The sequence below is a fragment of the Hyaena hyaena genome, unplaced genomic scaffold (genome assembly GCF_003009895.1).
Source record: "Hyaena hyaena isolate Hyena2069 unplaced genomic scaffold, ASM300989v1 scaffold_14, whole genome shotgun sequence".
Taxonomy (NCBI): Eukaryota; Metazoa; Chordata; class Mammalia; order Carnivora; family Hyaenidae; genus Hyaena; species Hyaena hyaena.
Window position 1 is genome coordinate 5,518,481 of NW_024080646.1, and position 25,145 is coordinate 5,543,625.

At 37.5% G+C, this 25,145-nt stretch overlaps 1 protein-coding gene across 5 annotated transcripts in view; it reads right to left on the reverse strand.

Annotated features, from left to right (window-relative positions):
• Positions 1 to 25,145, reverse strand: part of GREB1L (GREB1 like retinoic acid receptor coactivator) — a 278,552-nt gene that overhangs the window by 166,522 nt on the left and 86,885 nt on the right. For all 5 annotated transcript variants that reach the window (XM_039218028.1, XM_039218050.1, XM_039218040.1 and 2 more), the window contains one exon: positions 5,769 to 5,870. The gene's annotated coding sequence lies outside the window, so the exon portion shown is untranslated. The remainder of the gene's footprint in view (positions 1 to 5,768; positions 5,871 to 25,145) is intronic.

Genomic DNA, 25,145 nt, shown 5'->3' on the forward strand with positions numbered 1-25,145 from the left:
ACAAACATGAACCCTACAAAAGATACAAAGACTCTAAACCCACATATTTCAATAATAACACTGAATGTAAATGGGCTGAATGCTCCAATCAAAAGACATAGGGTAGCAGAATGGATTAAGAAACAAAATCCATCAATATGCTGTCTACAAGAAACTCATTTTAGACGGGAAGATACCTTCAGATTAAAAGTAAGGGGATGGAGAAATATATATCATGCTACAGGAAATCAAAAGAAAGCCGGAGTAGCGATACTTATATCAGACAAACTGGACTTTAAATTAAAGACAATCACAAGAGATGAAGAAGGGCACTACATAATAATTACAGGGTCCATCCATCAGGAAGAACTAACAATCATAAATGTCTACGCACCGAATATGGGAGCACCTAAATATCTAAAACAATTAATCACAAACAGAAACAAGCTTATAGATAAGAATGTGCTAATAGCAGGGGACTTTAATACTCCGCTTACAGCAATGGATAGGTCAACCAGACAGAAAATCACTAAAGAAATAATGGACTTGAAAGACACATTGGACCAGATGGATCTGACGGATATATTTAGAACTTTACATCCTGAGGCCAGGGAATTTACTTTCTTCTCAAGTGCGCATGGCACATTCTCCAAGATAGATCACATACTGGGACATAAAGCAGCCCTCAATAAATATAAAAGAATAGAGATCATACCATGCACACTGTCAGATCACAATGCTTTGAAACTTGAAATCAATTACAGGAAGAAGTCTGGAAAACCGCCAAAAACATGGAGGTTAAAGAACACCCTTCTAAAGAATGAATGGGCCAATCAGGCAATTAGAGAGGAAATTAAAAAATATATGGAAACAAATGAAAATGAAAACACAACAATTCAAAATCTATGGGATGCGGCCAAGGCAGTCCTAAGAGGAAAGTACATTGCTCTCCAGGCCTATTTCAAGAGATTAGAAAAAGCACAAGTCCAAAATCTAACAGCTCACCTAAAGGAGCTAGAGGCAGAGCAACAAGAACGCCCTAAACCCAGTAGAAGAAGAGAAATAGTAAAAATTAGAGCAGAAATAAACAACATAGAGACCAAAGAAACAATTGAACAGATCAATGAAACCAAGAGTTGGTTTTTTGAAAAAGTAAACAAAATTGACAAACCTCTAGCCAGGCTTATCAAAAAGAAAAGAGAGAGCACCCAAATAGACAAAATTATGAATGAAAATGGACTTATTACAACCAACCCCTCAGAAATACAAGCAATTATCAGGGAATACTATGAAAAATTATATGCCAACAAATTGGACAACTTAGAAGAAATGGACAAATTCCTAAACACACACTCACTACCAAAATTCACACGGGAAGAAATAGAAAACCTGAACAGACCCATAACGAGTGAAGAAATCGAATCAGTGATCAAAAATCTCCCAACAAATAAGAGCCCTGGACCTGATGGTTTCCCTGGGGAATTCTACCAGACATTTAAAACAGAATTAATCCCAATTCTTCTCAAGCTATTCCAAAAAATAGAAGTCGAAGGAAAACTCCCGGACTCATTTTATGAAGCCAGCATCACTCTGATTCCCAAGCCAGACAGAGATCCAACAAAAAAAGAGAACTATAGGCCAATATCCTTGATGAATACGGATGCAAAAATTCTCAACAAGATCCTTGCAAATCGAATCCAGCAGCATATCAAAAGAATCATCCACCAAGATCAAGTGGGATTCATTCCTGGGTTACAGGGCTGGTTCAACATTCGCAAATCAATCAATGTGATCCATCATATCAATAAAAGAAAAGATAAAAACCATATGATCCTGTCAATAGATGCAGAAAAAGCATTTGACAAAATACAGCATCCCTTCTTAATAAAGACTCTCGAGAAAGTTGGGATAGAAGGAACCTACTTAAACATCATCAAAGCCATCTATGAGAAGCCTTCAGCTAACATCATCCTCAACGGGGAAAAACTGAGAGCTTTCCCCCTGAGATCAGGAACACGACAGGGATGTCCACTCTCACCACTGTTGTTTAACATAGTGCTGGAAGTCCTAGCATCAGCCATCAGACAACAAAAGGAAATCAAAGGCATCAGAATTGGCAAAGAGGAAGTCAAACTTTCACTCTTCGCAGATGACATGATACTCTACATAGAAAACCCGACAGACTCCACCAGAAGCCTACTAGAACTGATCCAAGAATTCAGCCAAGTTGCAGGGTACAAAATCAACGTACAGAAATCGGTTGCATTTTTATACACCAATAATGAAGCAACAGAAAGAGAAATCAAGAAACTGATCCCATTCACAATTGCACAAAAAACCATAAAATACCTCGGAATAAACCTAACCAAGGATACAAGAGATCTGTATGATGAAAACTATAGAAAACTTATGAAGGAAATTGAAGAAGACACAAAGAAATGGAAAAACATTCCATGCTCATGGATAGGAAGAATAAATATAGTTAAGATGTCATTACTACCTAAAGCACTCTACACATTCAATGCAATTCCAATCAAAATTGCACCAGCATACTTCTCAAAACTAGAACAAACTATCCAAAAATTTGTATGGAACCACAAAAGACCCCGAATAGCCAAAGTAATACTGAAAAATAAAACCAAAACGGGAGGTATCACCATCCCAGACTTCAGCCTCTACTACAAAGCTGTCATCCTCAAGACAGTATGGTATTGGCACAAAAACAGACCCATAGACCAATGGAACAGAATTGAGAACTCAGAAGTGGACCCAAAAGTATACAGCCAACTGATCTTTGACAAAGCAGGAAAGAATATCCAATGGAAAAAAGACAGCCTTTTTAACAGATGGTGTTGGGAGAACTGGACAGCAACATGCAGAAGAATGAAACTAGATCATTTTCTCACACCATGCACAAAAATCAACTCAAAATGGATAAAGGACCTGAACGTGAGACAGGAAACTATCAACACCCTAGAGGAGAAAGCAGGAAACAACCTCCTTGACCTCCACCGCAGCAACTTCTTACTTGACACATCCCCAAAAGCAAGGGAATCGAGAGCAAAAATAAACTGTTGGGACCTCATCAAGATTAAAAGCTTCTGCACAGCCAAGGAAACAACCCAGAAAATTAATAGGCAACCAACGGAATGGGAAAAGATAGTTGCAAATGACATATCAGATAAAGGGTTAATATCCAGAATCTATAAGGAACTCACCAAACTCCACGCCCGAAAAACAAACAACCCAGTGAAGAAATGGGCAGAAGACATGAACAGACACTTCTCCAAAGAGGACATCCAGATGGCCAACAGACACATGAAACGATGCTCAGCATCCCTCCTCATCAGGGAAATACAAATCAAAACCACACTGAGATACCACCTCACGCCAGTCAGAGTGGCTAAAATGAGCAAATCAGAGAACTCTAGATGCTGGCGAGGATGTGGAGAAACGGGCACCCTCCTGCACTGTTGGTGGGAATGTAAACTGGTACAGCCCCTCTGGAAAACAGTGTGGAGGTTCCTCAGGAAACTAACAATAGAACTCCCTTATGACCCAGCAATAGCACTGCTAGGAATTTACCCAAGGGATACAGAAATGCTGAGGCATAGGAGCACATGTACCCCAATGTTCATAGCAGCACTCTCCACAATAGCTAAAACATGGAAAGAGCCTAAGTGTCCATCAACAGATGAATGGATCAAGAAGATGTGGTTTATCTATACCATGGAATACTACATGGCAATGAGAAACAATGAAATCTGGCCATGTGTAGCAACATGGATGGACCTTGAGGGTGTTATGCTGAGCGAAATAAGTCAGGCAGAGAAGGACAAATACCCTCTGTTTGCACGTATAGGAGGATTAGGAGGAACTTGACGGAGGACCAAGGGGGAGAAGAAGGGGGGAAATGGTGGGGGAAAGGGAGAGAAGCAAACCATGAGAGACTCTTGAGTGCTGACAAAAACTGAGGACTGATGGATGTGGGGGGGGAGGGATGGGCAGGGAGGAGGACACTTGTGGGGATGAGCACTGAGTGTTATGTGGAAACTAATTTGACAATAAACTATTTGTAAAAAAAAAAAAAAAAAAAGTAAAATAATAATCAGCATCCTCACAAAAAAAAATAAATAAAAAAAAATAAAATTTAATTTCACAAAAAAAAATAGGAAAACTTGCCAAAATTTTATTATTTTACTAGTTCCTTTCTTTTCTCTCACTCTGATTCAAGACCCTGCCTGTGAATTCCTAGAGCACCCTGATTTTACCTTTGATCTGCTAATGAACACTTAACCTATCAGGTTCTATTTAAGTCCACCTCCCCTTTGGACTTTGAAATCCTCAAAGTTCTTCGAGACTTTGAGAACTCCAAAGTTCTTCACCTTTTGAAATCTGTGTTTTTTTATTCCCTATTATGTATTTGTTTTATTTCCATGTTAGGCTGCAAAGTCTCTGAGGGGAGGGATTGTGCACAGTTCTATAGCAGCATCACTGTAGTTCAATGCCTTATACATAGTATTTTGTTAAATATTTGTGGGATTGGATTGACTTTAATCTGGAAGCTGCAATGTGGAAACTAACCAACTATCTAATTCTATCAAGCAGTGATTTTTTTAAGTTTTCAGACTTGGAATAAACTAACCCTCCTCTAAGCCTTTCACTCTGTTTTTCATTAAGAGGTAGTTAGGACACTTCCACCAGGTACATAATATTTTGTCTTTGGAGTTTGGACCCTACAGGCAGCTCTCTAGGCTCTTTGACCATGGATGGAGCTACTCAGCATTTCTGGGTCTGCTGAATCCATGTTAATAAAACTCAGAGGATTGGACCTGATGATTGCAGATGTCCCTTTTCATTCTAAAATCCAAAGATTAGGAAAGAAGTGGCCAGCACCAAAAAACAAGTAGATAAAAATAATAAAATATAAAATAAAATAAAATAAAAAACAATCCAAAGATTTCATAACTCCTGGAAGACCTTGAAACCACATTTAAGAATAATGCCTTATAAACCACAGTTAAAACATGGGCTCCAAGTGAAATAAGTCAGAGACACAAAAACCATATGACTTAAATAATATGTGGAATCTGAAAAACAAATAAATGAACGGACAAACAAACAAACAAAAACCAGAAACAGACTCATAAATACAGAGAACAATCTGGTGGTTGCCAGAGGGGAGGTGGGGGGGGCAAAATAGGTGAAGGGGATTAAGAGATACAAACTTCCTACTATAAAATAAATAAGCTAAAGGGCTGAATAGTACAGCACAGGGAATATAGCCAATAATATTATAAGAACTTTGTATGATAACACATGGTAACTACACTTATCATGTTGAGCATTTCATAATATATGTAATGGTCAAATCACTATGTTGTACATCTGAAACTAATATTATATGTCAACTATGCTTAAAAAAAAAAAAAAAAAACACGAGTGCCATGTTTTACAACTAGAAAATGGCAAACAAATCCCTATCTCTATAAAGCTGGACTACAATGAACTTCCTTTAATCTTCACAGAGCACATTGCCTCTAAAATGAAGACACTTGCATTTTATATTTAATTATTGCTTTGACTGCTGGTTAAAACATTTAACAGATGCAAGATGTTTTTCAATGGTAGATTTATCCAAAAAATCAAACAAAAGGGCACTGTCATTCACTTTGCTAGTAAAAAGACAAGAAGGCTAGAATATGAAACACCATCTCAGGTCTCACGTGTACCTTGGGTAACACTTTCCTTTTTTTCGGATTAGAAATCAAAGAGTGGAAGTGACTTACTCAAGGTTATAGATGCACTAAATGGCAAGGCTGGTAGTAGAAACCAAGGCTTCCAGTCATATGCTTTTTTTTCTTTAAACAACCAAATTGGTCAAAAATCTCCTGAAAGACAAAAACAGATGAAGGTGAAATGCCAGTTGGTTGAGTTTAAACAGAGATCCCACTTTGTTCTTTCCAGGTTCAATAATAAACAATTCCAGTGATTAGCATGAAGGGCTGGCAGATGAAACATTTAATTGCCCATTAAGATTTAAAAATATTTGTATTTTTGCATCAAAGTTAGTAAATCAATTGTAAAAATTAAAGTAAATGGAAAATAAAGACAATTAGCAAACTCAGAACTCAGTTTTCCTTCACTCTTCTGGAAGACAGAAAAAAAACAAAACAAAATCCCCGTGGTTCCCTTCATTAGCAGCCAGGGTGGTGAGTCTCATTGTAAATCCCACTTATAAAGGCTCATGGCTACCTGCAGAGCCTAGGAGTACCAATCACATTAGTGAAGACACCAGATGACCAAAGGAAGCAGTGAGAGTCTGGGAAAGCTAGTAAACAAAAGGCAGCATTCCAAATGAATGCCATTGCTAGAGTCTGCATTGTAAAATGCCTGGATTTGAGAACCCTAAAGCAGATTAGTTTAAGGCACAAAAGATTCAAACAAGATACAAAGAACCCACTTTGACACATTAAGAAATTGTCTTCATTAGATCATCAGGTGCTTAAGTGTAATCATTAAAAAATAATAATAATTCCATCTAAGTTGTGTTTCAACAAGTTCTCCTAAAAGAACAGGGACTTAAACATGGTTCTTGAATATAACATCTTCATAACCAAAATTCATGAACCAGATATGTTAGCCTTTTCCCCTTTTAATCTTCCTGATATTTTAAAGCTCTGTAATGACCTTAAATGACCTATACTTAAATTTAAAAAAACATGGGTCCCATGTTTCACCATGAAATACACACCATTTCAATGTACCACTCTGCTACGTTAAGCACCAACTAGAAAAACTTGAATCTCTCCAAACGTAATTGACTTTTCTTCCACATTGTTGTAATACTTTTTTTTTTAAATGTTTTTATTTATTTCTAGGAGAGAGAGAGAGAGAGAGCGCGCGTGAGCAGGGGAGGGTCAGAGAGAGAGGGAATCACAGACTGAAACAGGCTCCAGGCTCTGAGCTGGCAGCCAGCACAGAGCCCGACGCGGGGCTCGAACCCACGAACCGCGAGTACATGACCTAAGCGAAAGTCGGACGCTTAACCGACTAAGCCACCCAGGCACCCCACATTGTTGTAATACTTTTAAGTATGAATTGCCAAAATGAAAAGCAGCAAAACATTAGGCTATGGTATAATTTCCTGGACATTTTCCATCACTTCCCACGCTTATTTGGCTTTTGTCACAAAGTTTAGACTCAAATACAGTTTAGATGTTTAAATTCGAAAATTTGGAAGGAAAATCTTATTTACTTCCATGTGAAGAGGCTGATAATTTGCTGCTGTTTGTTTTGTTTTGAGGGACGAATTAGGGAATTATGTTCAATAAATTTTATAACTTCCAGTACTTTTTGCCAGTTTTATTCACTAGATATCCATAGCGCTAGGCTTAATAATGCTGATATAAGGTAGAAATAATTACTTATGGCAAATCCTGTAAAAAGACATGGTCGCTGACAATATGTATAATATTAGATCAAATGGCCTTCAATTCAACATTTTCAGACCATCAATCATTCTGAAATTTTACAAATGTATTTAAAGACCCTCTATCAACAGCAGATAAGCAGGCAGGCAAAAGTGGTTCTGATAATTTAAATAGTCCTAAAATTCTATAAGCCAAACTTGAGGTATAATAATGAAAATCTTTTCCTGTAATTTATATTTGAAAATTCATTTCTCATCATACCTCAATTTGATAATCGCCCCTCACCAAGAACAAAAGTAGTTCGGCTCCCACTTTCCCTTTGAGAGGTACTCCATTGTTTTGTCAAATTCTAATAGGGTCAATAAGCAAGGCTTCCTTCACTGACACAGAAGGAAACAGTTCACAACTAATGAGCTGATGTCACCTGAAGATTCTCGGCCAGGTGAAAACTTTGACTTCATTTATGTTCAAGTGGAAAAACACTGGAAAATTTCAGTAAGTATGAACTGAGAGCTTTCTGGCTTCACCTCTCCCTGAGGCTTAAAAATTATATAATCATAATAACATTATAATAAGATTAAAATTTGTTATACTATTTATTTAAAAATATAATCAATCACACTTGTTTGACAGAGGCAAAAGGAAGTAGAAAAATAGACTGGTGGCTGAGCCATATTTCAAGTTTGCAGTAGCAGATGTGGGGTACAACTTTCATCCTCCACTCCCTCAAACCCTCATAATGCTGTGGCTTCTCCAGCCTTTTCAATTTTGTCACATAGATGGTGGCAGACACATGCCCTGTCAAGTCAGTAACAGTATTTTCTCAGATAGCCCCTTATTTGCTGACTGCATTCACAGAGTGTCTCTTTTCGTCGTCTCATCTATCCCTTCCCTCTTTCCATGGTAGTGGAGAGATAGGACCAAGAACGGCCTGACTTGTGTGCCCCTACAGCAGTGAAGACAAGTGGTATGGGGGTGATAAATCTGATTCAAATCACACTCTAATACTTTGCAATCACATGGCTTGAGGCTAGTTGTTATCTGTAAAATAAGAATAAGATCTCCTACCTCATAGGGTTATAGTAGATCGTACATGCAGAGCACCTGGCTTATATTAGACATATAATAAATGTTAATACTCTTCCTTATAGAAATCCCTAACCATAGGAAGAATATGTTTTTACAGAGTGTTCTTTCATGTACATTTTCTTAGTTAATCTTTGTAAGAATACCACACTCAGAAGTAGCAAGGTACTCAAATGCATGTCCTCTGATGCCAAAACCAACTTTTTTTATTTGGCTACTATGTGAGGGGCTGTGGTGGTAGAGACCACATCATACTCCTGTATCATCAGCGCCTATGGTAGGGATGTGGAGCGTAGGCTGAAGTGGGAGGGATCTTAGAAGTAAGCAAATGAAGCAAAAAATATACAATCAAACCAACCATACCACTTGGTAGGGTAACTGCCAGAAAGATAAACTGCCCTTAGGTTTATCAATAAAGTATCCTTTATGGTAAAAAAAAAAAAAAAAAAAAAAAAAAGAAAGAAAAGAAAAGAAGAATAAAAGTAAAACATAATTATAATGTCCTAGGTGCTAGATCTTTATAAGAATGTGATTATATTAGGTTGGTAAAAAAAAAAACTTATGAAAATAACAGACTTACAAAATATTATTTTAGTCTAAGGTTGAGAAAGGTTTCTTAATGGTCATTAGATGCAACCAATATCTAAATTAGCCAAAATTTCCCAAAATACTTCAGAACTATGAGGGTTTACCTTGATACACTTTACTTCCTTTAATCCTCAAAATAACATCCTGAGATACACATTGTATTCATTATGAAAATACAGATAACAAAAGATTGAGTGACTTATTTGAGAAAGCACTGCTGTTACCCAAAACTATATCCTTTAAATATGTGTATTTTTAAGCTAAGTCACATTATATTCTCTGCAGAAACAGAAAAGAATATGTGAAATGGCCTAAACTGTAATCAAGATTGTCAATTAAAGGGGTGCCTCAGTGGCTCAGTTGGTTAAGCCCAGCTTCGGCTCAGGTCATGATCTCGCGATTCGTGGGTTCAAGCCCTGCATTGGGCTCTGTGCTGACAGCTAGCTCAGAGCCTGGAGCCTGTTTCAGATTATGTGTCTCCCTCTCTCTCTAACCCTCCCCTGGTCGCACTGTCTCTCTCTCTCAGAAATAAAACATTAAAAAAATTCTTTTTAAAAGATTGTTAAATTAAAACTCATGAGAGAACTAACAAATGTCAGGTTGGTTAAACATGAGTTTGTTTACATACACAGACTGTATATATCCTAATTAGAGACTTCTGAGGTCAGAATGATTGTTTAGGTTTGAAAATAATTTTTAAAAGTCATTCCTGGTCTACTACAGAAGTCAGACTAAAAGAAAATGGGATTCCTAACTCAGTCCAATCTGATTATATGCAATCATATTCTGACTTTACTATTTGCATTTTTTTAAACTTCAAATTTTCAAATTTTCAAATTTAAAGCTTAAACCAGAATGACAACTTTTCACCCAGGGATATGGTCTTCACTCTCCCTTATTACTTTTCATTCTATTACCTACCTGGTAAATCTTTGCTGAGAATCAAAATATAAAGGACTTCCTAATTAATGGAGTTGAGTTATAGGGACTGATAGCATATAAGCTGAAAGACAAAGTGCTCTTTATTTTGGGATAAAAGGTGAAGAAACTAAGGAGAACCCTAAAAAGAGATAGCATGAAGAAACAAGTTACCAGAGCTATAGATGGAGAGAATCCACAGTCAGGAGAGATGGAGGGGGTCAGTCCTGCCAATATGGGATTTTGCCAATTCTGCATTCTGCATTTTGTTTTTTTTTTAATTTTTTTTAAATGTTTTATTTATTTCTAGGAGAGAGACAGCATGAGTAGGGAGGGTCAGAGAGAGAGGGAGCCACAGACTCTGAAACAGGCTCCAGGCTCTGAGCTGGCAGTCAGCACAGAGCCCGATGCGGGGCTCGAACCCACGAACCGCGAGTACATGACCTAAGCGAAAGTCGGACGCTTAACCGACTAAGCCACCCAGGCGCCCCTGCATTCTGCATTTTGAATACCCCAGAAAGTGTTGATAGACTTAGCAAATAGGCCATCTGAACCCCAGATCATTCTAGGACATTAGAGTTTGAAAATCATTTATTTGGAAAAAAGGGGGGGATCAAAATTGTGTATGATTGTTAAATGAGATGCTTATTTATAACAATTAGCCATACACATTAAAAAGAAAAAAAAAAGGAAACGTCATTGATCTTAGGACTGCCTTCCTGACTACTTTCTGCTTCAATCTCTTTCCTCTGGAAAACGGAAACAAACCAATGATGGTGCCTACTAAGCCGCCTGCCATTTTGGTTATGCTCAAAGAAGCACCTAAAAGCACAAGGGAGTTAGAAAGGCCATTTTGCCATGACAACAGCAACTTGTTATTGGGATGAGCACTGTGTACACACCCACTACTTTTTGGATGCCTGTGGCATTTGACCTTTACCTCTTCCTCACAGGCTGGCCCTAGCAGGGAATCAAAGCATCTAAAAAAATTAAACATTGCTTATCAACTAGGTTTTTAACTGTTAAACCTAAAAAAAAAAAAAAAAAAAAAAAAAGGCACACTAAAATCAATCCCAATAACTTCCTGAGGAAATAGTGTTCTCATAAAACCTCATAATAATCATTTGGATGAAACACTATGTTTAACATCCAAAACAAAACAAAACTCCAACTTCTCTAGGTTTTACATTCCACACCCCCCCATCCCAAATGGCTTCTAACCAAGCTTTAAGTAATAGTAATTGGATTCTGTGTTACATGAAGGATGTGTATTAGAAGAACATTTAGAATGTTCAACTCTATAATAAGAGGCACCAAGCCGGTGAATTCTGGAGTAAAGAAGACTGCAAGTGATGCTCCGATTTCACGGGAAGTTAAACAGAAAAACAGCAATATTATTAAATACAATTATTAAAGTAGTTCACTAGGGAAGAGATGTCAAAATGGAGGGGAGTTCTGAGAAAATGATCCAGGTGCACAGAAGGCTGGAGGTAAGGATAGAAAGACATATGGGGAGTCTGCAAAGGTAAATTTTGATGATTAATGGTATCCTGGTGGTTAGTAAATGCCAGTGTGCCTCCGAATCATGGTATGGCTGCCTGTGACATCTTGCTCTGGGCTGTCACAGCCAGTGTATGCCATGAAGGAAATTGAAAAATTAGTTACATTAAGAAGAGCTCACACACAAATAAATATAATCTGACTTGATGTAAGGAAGACCCAACAGACTTTGTTTGCCTGTTCAAGTTTTCTGCTGTATCACTGGCAAAATGTCCTGTTGTTGCTTTACTACTAACAGATATGTGGGAAGCTGGGTCAAACATCATATGATGTCATTCCCAATATGAGGACTTTGTTTCTATATAATGATGTTCATGGGCTGTTAAAATTGGGGTCTTTCCTTATGATACATACACAAGTCACTTTACAGAAGGAAGACACCTGACTCACATAACCAGGCATAGCAAAGGGAGCATGTGAACTTTCAACAAAAAAGGAAGCTTTACACCAGATGTGAAAAAGTAAAGTTTATTTTTCCATTTAGCTTGTTTACTTAAGTAAGAAGGAAGGAGACAGTGGCTGCTTCCCATTCCAAACTGCTCAGGGAATGACTTTTCTTTCTTCTTTATAAATAAGCAAAATTGGCTTACTGCAGTTTCCAGAGGGATCTGGAAAGGAACCAAGTCACTAATGATTACATTTCATCTGTAGCTAGTTTAACCTTTGAAACCTGCCAATCAACAGACAAGACCAACAAGGAAGGTCAATGCAGCCTTGCCATCTAGCATTCTCTCACTGTTTAGATAGAAAACAATTCATTAAAGAAATTATTTTAAGAAATACAAAGCACATTATAGACTATATTCAAGGTCCTTATAAAACTCATTTAGCAGCTGAGAAACCTTCAAGTCTTAGGGTAGTTTACTTTCCATTTTAATCATTGTGATTAGGCAGCACAGTGATAAAGCTTTTAGATTTAAAACAAAATAACCAAAGGAAAACATCTTTTGTCCTTGATTCATCTATCTTTTCACGTTATTTTGGTCTGACACAACATTTGTTTCTCAACTGAAGATCTTCTTGGTATATATCCAAAGACAAACAATCTTTTCCACAAATTGTTAAACATTCCACTTAATTCTGAAAGTATTAAATGCTATCAATATATAATATAAAATATACCACAAAACAATCATTGATATTTTGATTATGTATTCATTAGCAAAAAAAAAACAGGCTACAAAATATTAAATGGATTTCCCTCTTCATTTACACATCCATAAAAAAAATGCTTAACTCCTCTTCTTCCCCCATAATATCCCTCATCCTGCTTCTTGCAAGGAAAAAGAGAACACCATCACTAAGATTAATGGAGCATTGGTAAAGTACTTTAGGTACAAATGACCCACTTTTATGTACTGCCAGAACAATTCAGCAAGGGTTTAGAAAGGAGAAAACCTCAAGTTCCTTTCCATTGAATCCATGCAGCTGGTGGTGATAAATTGATTGTTCTCCTGTTAAAGCAGGGTCAGAAAGACAAAGAGTGAAACATTTTCTATAACTGGCTATATTTTTTATTAATTAGTAAACTTTTTTTCTTTAAGTGCCCTGTGTCATCAAGATGAATTACCTCCAGTTTTAATTAAAGTCCTCTCCAAGGTAAACTCACTCTACTAAAATGCAAGAGTGGCATAACGGGATGATTTTTCTTTGAGTAAGACAAAATGCAAATGGTCCCTCTTTCTAAACGAAGGAGAAAAGGGATTGCGTCTACTCCTGGACTTCTATTTCCTGGGATTGTTTCTTAAACACTTTGTGTGTTTCATGAAAATCATCACTTTAGTTTATTATCTTTAAAAACAACTAAAAATAGAATTGGTAATATATCAAATTCTAGATCCTGTGTGAAGCACAAGAATCCTAAAATTTGAACTTAAATCTGTTCTTCTAAGTATCAGTTATCAAGTGTGAGTTAAAGTAAGACTTACTCAGTTGGTCTTTGCTACTAACTCTCCACAAAGATCTGTATCTGGCCCTTCAATTACTATAGTTACTGCAAAAATTACAATTGCTAACATCAGCTAATATTTAATGCTCAGTTTGAAGATTTTTTCATGCAATCTAATAGTTTATTTTTATTTAAAACCAGGGTGTAGCTACCATTTCACAACATTAGTGTTAAAGCCCCAGGAAAGGTAGAAAGGTGTCTAGAGTGGAGTGGTCACTGCAAATCTATTCTCAAGGCTGGGACATAAAAGTATGCTATTGGTGATACAGTATTCACAGAATCACTAAAATAATACATTGAACAGAGTATTAATATTTGATACAATTAGTAAATGAACACATTTATATGTGCATTTGTGTGCGTGTGTATAGTGCGTGCGTGTGTGTGTGTGTGTGTGTGTGTGTACACAATAATGCCACCTTCCAGACACCAGGTTTCTGGAAACCTCAACTACCTATCCTTGAACCAGTCAAGCACCTAGAAATAAGAGAAAAATAAACTTTCACAGTGAAATAAAGAAAGAAATGTAACTAGTTTGTATTATAGGTGCAGACTCACCCTCAGGTATAACACAAAATGGCAGTTTACCAGCAACATGATATACTGGTTCCAGGGAGAAGTGATAACTCAGCTAAAGAGAAGAGATTCCATATCTACAAAAAGTAGACAAATATATATATATACACACACACACACACACACACATATATAAAAACACATATACACATACATATATATATATATACTCAACACTCAGGATATTATAGAGGCAAATAACCCTATACTAAATACTTCAATGGTCACTGCAGGCAACACTGTAATTCAATGAACCACAATAGCAAATCTTTATAATTAGGACCCTGAGTCAGTTAATATGTGCTATTTAAAGGGCAGAATACTGGGGCACCTGGGTGGCTCAGTCGGCTAAGCGTCCGACTTTGGCTCAGGTCATGCATGATCACACAGTTTGTGGGTTCGAGCCCCGCATCAGGCTCTGTGTTGACAACTAGCTCAGAGCCTGGAGCCTGCTTCTGATTCTGTGTCTCCCTCTCTCTCTACCCTCCCCTGCTCATGCTGCCTCTCTCTCTCTTTCTCTCTCTCTCTCAGAAATAAATAAAACATTAAAAAAAATAAAATAAAAAATAAAAGGCCATTAAAAAAATAAAATAAAAAATAGAAGGCAGAAAAGTAATGTATTTTAGGAAAATATTTCAATGAAATAACTAATATTTTTATTTTGAGGCTTTAGTTACATGGAAAATAAAGTTATATGGAAGGGACAACTTTATTATTGTTATGCTTTAGGCAATGTATTTTGTCTCTAACTTTCAAACATTTTTCTGAATACTCATTTGTTATGCTCAAAGAAGTTTCAAGGAATGTAAATATCTTAAATATTATCACTACTTACAACCAGATTAAATTATACAATTAAGAGTTAAATTTTTTAAAGGATACCTTTTCCAATTATATTTGCCTTGTTAAAAACTGTGTTAATCAATTCTGTGTACAAGTTCTGGGTAGCACTGCAAAGTCTCTTCTTCCATATGACTGTAATAAGCTACCACTCTTGGCTAGTAATAAGTTATCACCTATTCTATTATTATGTGATTTTTAAAATCTGATGTACAATCTCAGATGTTAAGACCTCTGAAGAAATTTGCATGAGGAACTGCCTAAAACTTGAAACAAAAATTCTTGATTCATTAATTACTTGTTGAACATCACAATGTCATGGATGTAATCCAACGGTCCTGGAGGATGCTTAGAGAACAACAGAATAAGAAGATTTCAGATACTCTGAAATCTTTGACTCTCTTTCTTTGAAAAAAATCTTCTGTCACAAGTCAGAAGGATAATGTCTCTTTTCACCCAATGAGAAAGCTGTTCTCACACGAGCATAATTAATCTTCTGACACCATGACAAAGAAATTCCTTAAAAGGATTTCTCCGATTTCCTCTCAAGACAGAAGATTGTCTTTATCCATCATCTGTTCTTCCTGATCCCTTCTTTCTGAATATCCACATCAGCAGAATTGTCCATCAGAAGAGACAGCAGGAGGGAAATCTCTGCATGATTGATAGGGCCCTGATGCTCTGCAGGCTATTTAAGTGCAAGCATCTATTGTTGCAAACTTACTTTACAGCAGTTAAACAAATATAATAGTCACCAATTCAACCATTGTGCAGCTTAGACTTGACTAACACTAGTAAGTGAAGTTTGCTAATGACAAGGCACTGATTTAAACTTTGCAGATAAGTTGTCCTGGTGCTCATTCAGAAAAAAAAGAATATTCTCAAAGTCATGAAATGGTATATGACACGATATTAAAAAGTGTTATACTGTATGTAGATGGACATTCCCATTAAAAAATAAGAAATGTCTGAAACTTTTTTATCCTAACTATCCTTTTTTATCCAATCCTTCTTACCTACATCATGGCTATTTAGGAAAACAAAAAACAAAACAAATTGCATTATGTTACTATCCAGAAAAATGAGGTGTCAAAGAAGAAAGTGGTACCAATACTCCTTTAAATTATTTTTTCAGACTCATCAGAGTAAAGTTTTTTCAAAGAGATTCTCGTGTATTCAGGTGCTCTTACCCCCATCTGTGAAAGAAAATGGAAGCCCATTTGAGACTCCTTGTGAGAACCTGCTACTTCCTTGGGTGGAACTAATGAACAAGAGCACTCTAGGTCAGTTTCAAGTGGAGGAGTAAAGAATACTGTGCAAAGGCCCAATCCACAGAAAATGCAAGTCTGGCTCCACTTTCAAAGTAATCTACATGAAATGGAAACATATCTAGAAATCTTACTAAGCTGTGGTAAAAGCACACCCAATATCAACAGTAGAAATTACAGTATGCTCTGTGTTCTTTATAGATGCTGCCAAGAAAGGCCACTTGAGCCCAGACATAGGACACACTGACACCATGTGTTCTGTTTGCACCACAATGACCTTGACTACTCAGTTCTGGACGCACCCTGTGAAAATATTTGTTTATTCTTCCAAACCCCAAACAATGAGGCCAGCCCCAGCTCACTGGTGCTTCCCTTCATATGGTTAGAAGGACAGACTCTTGCTGCCTGACCCTATCATGGGGCATCTTCTCCAGCTGACCTGCCTCCTCCGGCCAAGGGGAATGACTGATGGCTGGCCCACAGCTAGGACCCACGTGTTTTGCAATGAGCAGCTTAAAATGGTTTTTCTTAAATTACTGTTACATTCAGGATTGATTACCCCTTTGAAGATTTAGGGGAAAAGAATTAGATCCAGGATAAAGACCTAGGAAAATCTTTGTGGATATTGAGGGACACTAAGCAGTTTGGATGTAGAATACAACAGAGTTTGAATTTAGAGAAGCTCGAAATCAATCGAGAATGAGCTGGTAGTAAAACACAAGAAGTGGGGGGTGCCTGGGTGGCCAGTAGGTTAAGCGTCCGACTTCGACTCAGGTCATGATCTCACGGTTCATGGGTTTGAGCCCTGCGTCAGGCTCTGTGCTGACAGCTAGCTCAGAGCCTGGAGCCTGTTTCAGATTCTGTTATCTTCCTCTCTCTCTGACCCTCCCCTGCTCACGCTCTCTCTCTCCCTCTCTCTCTGTCTCTCTCAGAAATAAATAAAACATTACACACACACACACACACACACACACACACACACACACACAAGAGGAGGAGGCCCAGATGGGGAAATCAGACATCCAGCTCAGAGGGGACATTGAAGCGTTCCCTCACCAGCTGAGGACCCAGCAATCTGCCCAGGGCTCACATCACCAAAAGCAAGCTCCACATCATTGGCTAACAGTTCTTTTTTGTGAATGGCTTGTCTTCCCAACAGGATTGTGTGTGTGCTGTAGCAGAGCAGGATGGGTGACAAGAACCAGTCCTTATCATCTTTGTTTTTCTATCATACATCATATAGCACCTTGCCAAGATCAATAAACACTTACTAGCTAGTTAGAATTGAAATTGAGTAACAGGCTATTAGTTTTTTCCAAGGCCAGGTGTATAATACCTGGGAGGGGGAACTTGAGATTAAGTCTAAGTACATAAGGAATACTCCCTTGCCTATAATGATCCCTGGAGTTAAATCCTTGATGAGAAAAACCTACCAATATATGCGGGGAAATCTCTGTACCTTCCTTTTAATTTCAATATGAACCTAAAATTGCTCTAAAAATTACATTAAAAGAAAGCCCAAAACAAAACAAACCCTACCAGTACTCACAAAAATGCAAGGAAAACAAACAGTTCATTCTTTTGTCCTTCAGAGATATCTTTGTAAGACAAGGATCAGTTGTAATGTGGTCCATTACAAATATTTAACACTAACTGTATTCACAGAACTGACATTGGATTAGGACAGGCATTCACTGGATTCCAGTCCCCTGATTCCATGGGTACATATGATTCAGTCTCTCTTTGCCTCAGTTACTTCATCTGTAAAGTAGGGATAATAATTGTGCCTATACATTATAGGGTGTTGTAAGGATTAAATGTAAATCCTGGCATTTGGTAAACACTCAGTACATAACAACAGATTATTATTCATTCCCTATTGCCCCCTTCCCCCCCTCATTCATGCAACTTTCTTAGTGGGTACATTCAGTTCTATTTCTGGGAGTTTATCTTCACACACACACACACACACACACACACACTATACCAGATTTTGGTGCTAAGAAGGGAGTAGGCCCATTAAATTGAGCTAAACGGTCACTTCTGAATGACTGAGAAAAAGAAATGAGGAAATTAAGCAGAACAAGCAAAGAACACAGCAGGCCAGGGTGACACAGGGGCTGGAAACAGACAACTTCTCTGAACTCTGTTTGAACTATTGCAGGCCTGTGTGTGCCTCATTCTGCCTCATCCAGCTCAGCTTCACCACCTGGCTTCCTGGTTACCTCTGCACTGTCTTCAGGCTGGGGTCTTACTGGGATACACAAAGCACATTCTGTACTTGTTTTTATTTATATTCAATTCAATGAATACTTATTTTGTTCCTGTAGTTGCCAAGCACTGCTACATGCCAAGGATACATTAGTAAATAAGACTATCATTCAGAAGTTCACAGTTCAAAGACCTTACATAACAACCTACATACACTGTATTACAGAGCACACATGGTACAATATAGTATAATAGAGAACATACAGTGTAATAGAGAACCATGCATGGTGTAATAGAGAACATACATGGTGCAACAGAGAATATACATAGTGTAACAGAGAACATACATGATGTAATAGGGGGCATACAGTACAGTGGAGAACATAGTATAATAGAGAACACACATAGTACAACAGAGGACATACACAGTGTAATAGAAAGCATACATGTAATAGAGAGCATATAATAGAGAACACACATAGTGCAATAGAGAGCATACATGGTATAATAGAGAACAGGGTGCATATACTACAACAGAGAATATAATATACATGGTGCAACAGAGACTATATATAATGAAATAAAGAACAAATATGATAATAATAGAGAGTATACATGGTATAATAGAAAACATACATGGTGTAATAGAGAACATGTGGTGCATGTAACAGAACACACAGTACAAGAGAAAACAGACATGATATAACAGAGAGCATATATGGTGCAATAGAGAATATACATGGTATAATAGAGAATACACATATTATAATAGAGAGCACACATAGTACAAGAGAGCACACACATTACACATGGTGTAACAGAGAACATACATGGTATAACAGAAAACATACAAGAAGCCTAGGTGGGAGTGGCACTTAAAAGATGAGGGGATTTGCATGACAGAGAAAAGGTGGGATTGAAGACATTCCACATAAAGAAAACAGTCCAGCTGAAGAAGTAACTGTCACTTTCTGTGTGTGTCTGAGTCCTAGAATGCATGAAGGCAGAATGGCAGGAAGTTAAGTTACGGAATGAAATGACTAAAGAAAGGTGATTAGGCTTTAAAATTTTTCACCAGATAAAAGGCAGTTCTTAAAGATTTTAGGTAAAAGAATAACCTGATAGAATTTGTTTTTCAAAAAGACAATTCATGGAACCAAATGGAAGACACTGGACTAGGGGCAGGAAAAGGAGTCAAATGGCATAGAGTTTGGAAGCGGATGATTAAAATGGTCTGGCAAGGGGCAATGAGGAACTAAAAGGACAGTGGAGCTGAGATGTCATTTATTCAACTTATGCCAGTTCCTGAATTGACAGGATTTAGTGACCCACCGGACGTGGGATATGAAGAGGGGAGGAAAAGCCTCCGATAATGGGGAAATTTCTAGTTGGAGCACTTGAGTAAATGTCATGCCATTAATTAGGATAGGGGTAGTAAAGGAAATGCTGCCCTGTTTCTATGTGTGTGAATTTATAGAATCATGTGTCTGAAGCCCTTCTGTTTATCCTAGGTCACTAACACCTGGCTGCTCCAGGAGAGAGTTTAAGAATGGATTGAAACCTTAGAAAAATGAGATTTTCCAATAGGGTTTTAATAATAAGGTATTCTTTTATTTCTACTTCCTTACCAAAGGAATCCTATGACACCTACTATAAATTCTAATTTCCAAATTGTGCAAAATTCCATGATTTACTCCATAAGCCGAATGGCTCAATGGATTTTGTGGCTAGACGAGTCTTTAAGTATGAGACAGCGAGGTGAAAAAAGAAAAAAAGAGCAGACATCTGCCAAAAGGCTACGTGTGCCAAATGGGAAATGAGAGCACATTTAGAGAAAGAGGAAGAAGAAACAACAGGGGGCGTTAATACCTCTATTTTATTGCTAGGGAAGTTTCTAGATGGGAAGAACTTGTTTAATGATCAGTTTCATATATTCAAGGTCCACATCAAAGAGAACACAAATCTTCTTAAGAAGGTAGTAGCTGTCTTATTCTTCTATTATTGTTTTTTGAGCATCTATTATATCAGATTAAAAGATGATTGTATTAATGATTAACTGCAGTGTTACAATGCATTACATTGTAATGCATTGTAATACATTGTAATACAATGCAGTGTTAATATGACATTTTCATGAAAAGCAAGTTGGTTTACTCACTAAACCACACGATTACCCAGCACATTCACCTTTAAAAAATATTCTATTATTATTTTATTAAGTTTTTCATTTTAATTCCAGTATAGTTAACATACAATGTTATATTAGTTTCAGGTGTACAATACAGTGATTCAACACTTCCATACATCACCCAGTGCTCATCATGAGGGCACTCCCTAATCCCCTTCACCTATTTCACTCATCCCCCTACTCCCTTCCCCTCTGGTAACAATCAGTTTGTTCTCTATAGTTAAGAATCTATAAAAAAAAAAGTAAAATTACTACTGAGAATGGGGAAGGATTGTGAACAAGGTGGTTGGAGCTCAAGCAGGCAACTATCTTTTTTTTTTTTTTTAATGTTTATTTATTTTTGAGAGAGAGAGAAAGAGAGAGACAGAGCACGAGCGGGGAAGGGGCAGAGAGAGATAGAGACAGAATCTGAAACAGGCTCCAGGCTCTGAGCTGTCAGCACAGAGCCCGACATGGGGCTCAAACCCACAAACTGCAAGATCATGACCTGAGCTGAAGTCTGATGCTCAACCGACTGAGCCAGCCAGGGCACCCTCTTTTTTTTTAAGGAAACATATTTTTAGGGAAATTTTATTTTATTTATTTTTTTAGTTTTATTTAGAGAGAGAGAGAGAGCGCGCGCACAAGCAGGGAAGAGGGGCAGAGGGGGAAAGAGAGAGAGAGAAAGGGGGAAAGAGAGAGAGAGGGAGGGAGAGAGAGAGAATCTTAATCAGGCTCCATGCTCAGTACAAATCCCAACATGGGCTCAATCCCACAACCCTGGGATCATGACCTGAGCCGAAATCAAGAGTCAGACACTCAACCAATTGAGCCACCCAGATGCCCCACCCCTCACTTTTTTAAAGTTTATTTATTTATTTAAGTAATCTCTACATCCCAAGTGGGGTTCAAACTCATGACCCCAAACCTAGGAGTTACATGCTTTTCTGACTGAGCCATCCAGGCACCCCAAGCAGTAAGCTTTCTTGGACCATGAGGCATCTTCAGGAATGACAGCCACACATAGAGGAGAAGACAGAAAGGGCCCAGCTCCCTGACATCACGTGCCATGATCTCAGACCTAGACTAGTTCTTGCCAGAAATGGTCTCCTAGAGCAGAAGAATGGAGTAATTCCCCTTAGACACACTTTCAACAATAAGGGTTAAAACAAAAAATTGTTTTCTGGTTGATTTTTAGAGACAAAATTTGCCAGTCACATAAAATTTCCAGTAACCTGTTATTTTATTAATTAATGCCGTTCATACTTAATCAAGATTTAATTTTCCCTTAAGAGCCAAATGACACTGAAGAAAGAGATATATCTGCATTCAACATCCCACAAACTAAACTCTTAGGCAAGTTTTACTCTAATCCAAAATGACAGGATAATACAGTGCTTCCTTGGTTAGGAACAGTAAACTTGAATTGGACATCTATGTGTTGGTGTTCAGTCATTTCATTAAACTGTATTAGCAAGAAGAATAAGTATGTATGTGCCCAAATTTTCCAACAATTCAAGTACAGTAATACATTCTGTTTCCAGGGGTCATTGACCCAGAATTCTCAACTACTGGAAACACAGATAAGCATACAAGCAGATAAGTATACAAACAGACACAACAGACTGCACAAAGTTCACATTTTAAATGTATTTGCACTTCACTCAAGGGGAGCAATCAGGCACTCACCCAAACTTGTTTCCTCTCATTTTAGTCACGTTTGAAGGAGTTTAGATATATGATTCTTAGCTTTGACAGATTAAAAGGAGTGAGATGCCAGGGGCAAGAAAAATGACAATGAAAAAGAAGTGAAATTTTAAATTGACACTACAGTGAAGATAGAAAAATAACTTCAAAAAGATGAGAACTTAAAATACGCAACAATCTGGAGCTACTGAGTTGAGGAGTATATAGTTCTAGTATATATAGCTTGGCACAAAACTAAGACATTGAAAATAATCAGGATAAAGGTAGACTTATTAAACAATTAATAATCTATAGTAACTTTTCAAAAAACTTCTGTAAAACTGTCCCTTTTTAAAATCTAAGCATTTCAGAGAATAAATTCTAGAGATCCCCTACAATTAAAAAATTTTATACATTAAATTCTTCTTTGGAAAATTCAGAAACTCCTTCTTCCCCAATGATATGGATTATATATATATATATATATCTTACAATTTCTTAAAAATTAATATTTTAGTGGGCAGTGTACACCTATAGCATACTCAGAAACACTACAGGTTTGGTTTCAGACCACTGCAACAAAGCAAATATTGCAATAACCAAATCATGAATTTTTTGGTCTCCTGGTACCTATAAAAGTTATGTTTACACTATATTGTAGTATACAAAGTGTGTGATAGCATTGTGTCAAAAAAAATAACGTAAATACTTTTTAAAGTATGTTTATTAATTATTTATTCTGAAAGAGAAAGCACACGTGGACATGTGAGGTGGAGATGGGCAGAGAGAGGAAGGGAAAAAGAATCCCAAGCAGGCGTCAAACTGATATGGGGCTTGAACTCATGAACCATGAGATCATGACCTGAGCCAAAATCAAGGGTAAGGCACTCAACAGACTGAGCCTCCCAGGCACCCCCAATGTACATACCTTAACTTAAAATACTTCCTTGCTAAAAAATACTAACCATCATGTAAGCTTTTAGCAGGTCATAAACTTCTTGCTGGGAGAGGGTCTTGCTTCCATGTTGATGGCTACTGACTGATCTGGGTGGTGGGTGCTGAAGATTGGGATGGCTGTGGCAATTTCTTAACACAAGACAATAATGAAGTTTGCCATACTGAATGACCCTTTCCTTCATGATTTCTCTGTGGCATGCAATGTGGTTTGATAGCATATTGCCCACAGTAGAACTCTTTCAAATTTGGAGTCAATTCTCTCAAACCCTGCTGCTGCTTTATCAACTAAGTTCATGTAATATTCTAAATCCTTTGTTGTCATTTCAACAACCTCCACAGCATCTTCACCAGGAGTAGTTTCCTTCTCAAGAAACCACTTTCTTTGCTCATCCATCAGAAGCAACTGCTCATCCATTAAAATTTTATGAGAAAACAGCAATTCAGTCACATCTTCAGGCCCCATTTCTAATTATAGTTCTCTATTTCTGCCACGTCTGCAGTGATTTCCTCCACTGAAGTCTTGAATCCCTCAAAGTCATCCATGAAGGTTGGAAACAACTTCTTTGAAACTCCTGGTTATGTTGATATTTTGATCTCTTTCCATGAATCATGAATGTTCTTAATCACCTAGAACCTAGAATGGTGACTCCTTTCCAGAAGGTTTTCAATTTACTTTACCCAGATTCATCAGAGGAGCCACTGTCTATAGCAGGTATGGCCTTACAAAATATATTTCTTAAATCATAAGACTTGAAAGTTGAAGTTACTCTTTAATCCATGGGCTGCAGAATGGATGTGGTGTTAACAGTCATGAAAAACACATTAATTTCATTGTACATTTCCATCAGAGTCCTTAAGTGACCATATGCATTGTCACTAAGCAGTAATATTTTGAATGGAGTCTTTTCTTCTCATCAGTAGATCTCAACAGTGGCCTTAAAATACTCAGTAAGCCATGTTGTAAACACATGTGCTGTCATCCAGGCTTTATTGTTCCATTTATAGAGCACAGGGAGAGTAAACTTAACATATTTCTTCAGGGCCCTAGGATTGTCAGAATGGTCAATGAGCATTGGCTTCAGCTTAAAATTACCAGCTGCATTAGCCCCTAGCAAGAGAGTCAGCCTACCCTTGAAGCTTTGAAGCCAGGCATTGACTTCCCCTCTCTAGCTGTGCGAGACCTAGATGGTATGTTCTTCCAATAGAAGGCCATTTAATCTTCTTCAGTGTAGCCAACATTAGGTAGGTTTTCAGGACAATTTGCTGCAGCTTCTACATTAGCACTTGCTGCTTCATGTTATACATTGATGTTATGGAGACAGCTTTTTCCTTAAACCTTAGGAACCACCCTCTGCTAGTCTCAAACTCTTCTATAACTCCCTTACCTGTCTCAGCCTTCACAGAATTGAAGAGAGTTAGGGCTTTGCTCTAGATTAGGCTTTGGCTTAAGGGAATGTTGTGGCTGGTTTGATCTTCTATCCAGATCACTCAAACTTTCAAACAGCAATAAGGCTGTTACACTTTTTTATCATTTCTGTGTTCACTTGAGTAGCACCTTTAATTTCCTTCAAGAACTTTTCCTTTGCATTCACAACTTGGCTGTTGGGCACAAGAGGCCTAGTTTCTAGCCTATCATGGCTTTCACTGTCTTCCTCATTATTAATTTCCAGCTTCTGATTTAAAATAAGAGACATGAAGCTCTTCCTTTCACTTGAACACTTAGAGGTTACTATAATTATTAATTGGTCTAATTTCAATATTGCTGTGTCTCAAAGAATAGTGAGGCCCAAGGGGAAGGAGAGAGATAGGGAAACAGCAGGTCAGTGGAGGAGTCAGATCACAAGCACTAATGATCAACTAAGTTCATGGTTTTATATTAGCGTAGTTCAACATGCCTCAAAATAATTGCAAGGGTAACATCAAAGATC